This window comes from Colobus angolensis, unplaced genomic scaffold (assembly GCF_000951035.1).
Source record: "Colobus angolensis palliatus isolate OR3802 unplaced genomic scaffold, Cang.pa_1.0 Scaffold83, whole genome shotgun sequence".
Lineage (NCBI taxonomy): Eukaryota > Metazoa > Chordata > Mammalia > Primates > Cercopithecidae > Colobus > Colobus angolensis.
In genome coordinates, this window is record NW_012122154.1 from 673,431 (window position 1) to 678,348 (window position 4,918).

Below are 4,918 nucleotides of genomic sequence, written 5' to 3' on the forward strand. Positions count from 1 at the left end.
CCAGCCTGGGTGAAAGAGCAAGACTCCGTCCAAAAAAAAAAAAAAAGGCAGCAGATTGCAAAGGATACAGATGAAGAGACACGGAAGGTGAGGTTTGAGGGCAGGGCTGTGGAGCTTCCATGCCCTCTGTGGGCACTCCACCCTCCAGGAACCTCCAGGTGTTCAGGCATCTGGAAACTTCACTAAACCCTGTCCTCTAGGGTTTTCATGGAAGCTTTATGGGAGCATCTTAAGGCCCACAGGCAGAAAGGCCCAGGAATGTTAGAGTGAAAGGAGGGCAGGAGAAGGTCAAATACTGCCCCTGAGGGCTAACACACTCAATATTATAACAAAAGACTAACAAGGACAATGGGAGTCCTGAGCTGTGGATGAAAACCAGTATGTATCATAACACCACACCATCTTTAAAAAAAAAAAAAGACAGGGGTCTTTAAAAACACCACACCATCTTTAAAAAAAAAAATAGAGACAGGGGTCTCGCTGTGTTGCCCAGGCTCATTTCAGACTCCTGGGCTCCCTGGCCACAGTGGCATAACCAGTAATCCCAGCACTTTGGGAGGCCGAGGCGGGAGAATCATTTAAGGCCAGGAGTTTGAGACCAGCCTGGGCAATATAGTGAGGCCTCATCTCTGAAAAAAAAAAAAATTTTTTTTTTGAGACGGAGTCTCGCCCTGTCCCCCAGGCTGGAGTGCAGTGGCCCAATCTCGGCTCACTGCAAGCTCCGCCTCCTGGTTTCACGCCACTCTCCTGTCTCAGCCTCCCGAGTAGCTGGGACTACAGGCGCCCCACCACGCCCGGCTAATTTTTTGTATTTTTAGTACAGGCGGGGTTTCACTGTGTTAGTCATGATGGTCTTGATCTCCTGACCTCGTGATCCGCCCACCTTGGCCTCCCAAAGTGCTGGGATTACAGGCGTGAGCCACCGCGCCTGGCCAAAAAAAATTTTTTTTTAATTAGCCAAGTGTGGTGCCGGTGCCTGTAGCCCCACCCAGCTCCTTGGGAGGCGGAGGTTGCAGTGAGCAGAGATCCCGCTGCCACTGCACTCCAGCCTGGGCAAGAGCAAGAGGCCTTGTCTCAAGAAAACAAAAACTCCTGGGCTCAAGCGACCCTCCCTCCTCAGCCTCCCAAAGTGCTGGGGTTACAGGCGGGAGTCACTGCGCCCGGTCCATACTATCGTTTCCTTTATGTTTTGCACGTTTTATACTTTGTTAGAGAAAACATCCCCTATCCCCGTGTCATACATACAGTTATCTTTACGTTTTCTTCCCAAAGCTCTATAATAGCGTTGCTTGTTCCCTGTAGGGCTCTAGTTCATCTGGAATTTATTTGGAGGCCTGCCGTCAGATAGGATCTACTTTATCTTTTCCATATGGATGGCCAATTGTCTCCAAACCAATTACTGAACAGGCGGTGCAGCCTCCCCCACCCCCTGGGGCGTTCCAAGTCTGCGCTGGGAAGACCGTTGCGTCGGTCTGTCCGTCTGTCCCCGCCTGACGGGCTTTCTCTGGGAACCGCTGCAGAGGCGCTGGAGAAAGCACCACCGCCAAGAGTCATGCTCAGACGAGAGATTTTGTTTTCTTCATTCTCTCTCTTTTTTTTAAAAAGAACTCGGCCGCTTTCCAGTCCCCAGAATCCTCTGGGCTTCTTGAGAAGTCTCTGGCTCGCCCCACGCCCGCCCTCGGCTCAGTTTCCCTCCCCGCACCCCACCGGGCCTCCCAGCTTCCTCCAGCTCCGGCCAGGAGGATCTCCAGAGTCCCCCAAGAGGACCCGGTAATCTCGTCCTCTCAGGGAAAGGGGTTCATTGCTCCCTCTGAAGTTGAAGGGCGGGGTCGGAGCTCCTTCGTTAGCCTTGAGGCTCCCTTCCCCTGACAGAACCACTCCTTAGGGGCTGGCTGTCTTCAGAGGCTTCTCCCTGTCCGCCCAGGTGAAGCGCATGGCTTCAAGAGATGAGAATAAACTGGCCCCGGGCCACGTGAGTCTGTAGGGCTTTAACGTAGTAAGCTAAAGCCGGGCGCGGTGGCGCCATCTGTAGTCCCAGGTACTTGGGAGGCCCAGGATTGGTTGTGCAGAGGAGCCCGGTCTGGGCAACATAGCGAGACCCCCATCTCTAAAAATAATAATAATTAGCCGGGTGTGGTGGCTCACGCCTGTAATCCCAGCACTTTGGGAGGCCGAGGCGGGCGGATCACTTGAGGTCGAGAGTTCAAGACCAGCCTGGCCAACGTGGTGAAATGCTGTCTCTACTAAAAATACAAAAATGATCCGGATGGTGGCACATGCCTATAGTTACAGCTACTTGGGAGGCTGAGTCAGGAGAATCGCTTGAACCCGGGAGGCAGAGGTTGCAGTGAGCCGAGATCTCGCCACTGCACTCCAGCCTGAGCTACAGAGTAAGACTCTCAAAAAAAATAAAATAGGCCAGGTGCGGTGGCTCACGCCTGTAATTCCAGCACTTTGGGACGCCGAGGCGAATGAATCACCTGAGGTCAGGAGTTCGAGACCAGCCTGGCCAATGTGATGAAACCCCATCTCTACTAAAAATACAAAAATTAGCTGGACATGGTGATGGTCACCTGTAATCCCAGCTACTTGGAAGGATGAGACAGGAGAATCGCTTGAACCCGGGAGGCAGAGGTTGCAGTGAGCCAAGACCGTGCCATTGCAGTCCAGCCTGGGCAACAAGAGTGAAACTCCGTCTCAAAAAATAAAGTAATTAATTAAATTAAATAAAACAATAATAACAATGATAATTAGTTCATATACTCGGGAAACCGGGGAATTAAATTTTTTCTTTTCTTGTGATTCATAACAGTGCCTTACTCAAACATATAGTCTCCCAGAAGTTGAAGGATGAGTTTAAGTCTCCCAAAAGTTGGAAAACTTTCTTCAAATCCCAGCTTGTAGGCAAGCAGGTTAGAAAATGTGAATTTGGCCGAGTGCGGTGGCTCACGCCTGTAATCCCAGCACTCTGGGAGGCCCGAAGGCACGTGGATCACCTGAGGTTGGGAGTTCAAGACCAGCCTGACTAACATGGAGAAACCCCATCTCTACTAAAAATACAAAAAAATTAGCTGGGCATGGTGGCACATGCCTGTAATCCCAGCTACTCGGGAGGCTGAGGAAGGAGAAGTGCTTGAACCTGGGAGGCGAAGGTTGCAGTGAGCTGAGAGATCGTGACCAAGTGCTCTAGCCTGGGCAACAAGAGTGAAACTCCATCTCAAATTTAAAAAAAAAAAAAGGAAAACGTGAATCTGAGTTGGAGGAGTTGCACACCACAGTTCCTCTCAGAAGCCATCTCTAACACACAGGAGGCTCCTGTCTTCCTAGTCTTATAGAAATAGGTTGGAAATTGAAATATACTCGCAGATCTGACTGTAGGTCTCCCAGTCATTAGCAGGGTATGCTTTCCATTTCTCCTGAGAACTGACCAGTCGATATGGGTTAAATGTGATGATGCATGAGCACCTAGCACAGTGACTGACTCATAGTAAGCACTTAACAAATATTAACCACTGTTATTATTATCACTAGATGCAATCAGAACTGAGGTATAGCTTGGCTGCTGCTGCAGGCGAAGGTTGTGTTTTTTTTGTTTTTTTGGTTTTTTTTGAGACAAGATCTTGCTCTGTCATCCAGGCTGGAGTACACTGGCACAATCATGGCTGACTGCAGTCTCGACCTCCTGAGTCCTGGGCTCAATTGATCCTCCCACCTCAACCTCCTGAGAATCTGGGACTACAGACACATACCACCACATTGGCTAATTTTTGTTTGTTTTTTTGTTTGTTTTTGAGACAGAGTCTCACTCTGTTGCCCAGGCTGGAGTGCAGTGGCACGATCTCAGCTTACTGCAACGCCCCCATCTGGGGTTCAAGCAATTTTCCCACCTCAGCCTCTCAAGTAGCTGGAATTACAGGCAGCAGCTACCATGCCCGGCTAATTTGTATTTTTAGTAGAGACGAAGTTTCACCATGTTGGTCAGGCTGGTCTCGAACTCCTGACCTCAGGTGATCCTCCTGCCTTGGCCTCCTAAAGTGCTGGGATTACAGGCATGAGCCACCTCACGTGGCCAATTTTTTTTTTTTTTTTTCTGTAGAGACGGGAGTTGCCCAGGCTGGTCTTGAACACCCAAGTACTTATGATCCCACAGATTCAGTTTAAGATCAAACTTTCATGAGGTTGAGCTTCTGCTCAGATTCATTGTCCTTCTCATAGGTTTCACGTTCAGGGCCTCAAGGTCATTTACCCATGGCTTGATTGTTGAATGTTGACTTTAATTTGCTCGGCTCCAAGTTCTCTGGTCTGGGTTGTGATAATGCAGTGGGATGTGCTGTTCCTTAGTCTGAGGCCTTGGTCTGCCTCTGATAATAAATGTAGCATTTGTAAACTAACAAGTTTGTTAAATGCCCAGAGCCTTTCTTGGACATCCCAGGTGGAATAAAACATGTTTTGGAATGTACTTTCATTTCTGACCTTTCCAGAATGCCCAGCCTCCAGCATGTCAGGAGCGCGGGTATCTTGTCAAGGTAAGGAGGCAGAGGTGTGAGGTGGGCAAATGAGGCTGCGGCAGGGACTTGGAAAAAGAGCAGCTAATTAGAACTGCTTTTAGTCATGAGACTGGAATCTTATGACCCCGGGGAGTTTAACTTTCGAAATAAAGAAAAGGGGGCCAGGCCCGGTGGCTCACGTCTGTAATCCCAGCACTTTGGGAGGCCGAGGCGGACGGATTGCCTGAGGTCAGGAGTTCGAGACCAGCCTGGCCAACATGGTGAAACCCCGTCTCTACTAAAAATACAAAAAATTAGCAGGGCGTGGTGGCGCATGCCTGTAATCCCAGCTACTCAGGAGGCTGAGGCAGGGGAATTGCTTGAAAACAGGAGGTAGAGGTGGCAGTGAGCCAAGATCGTGCCACTGCACT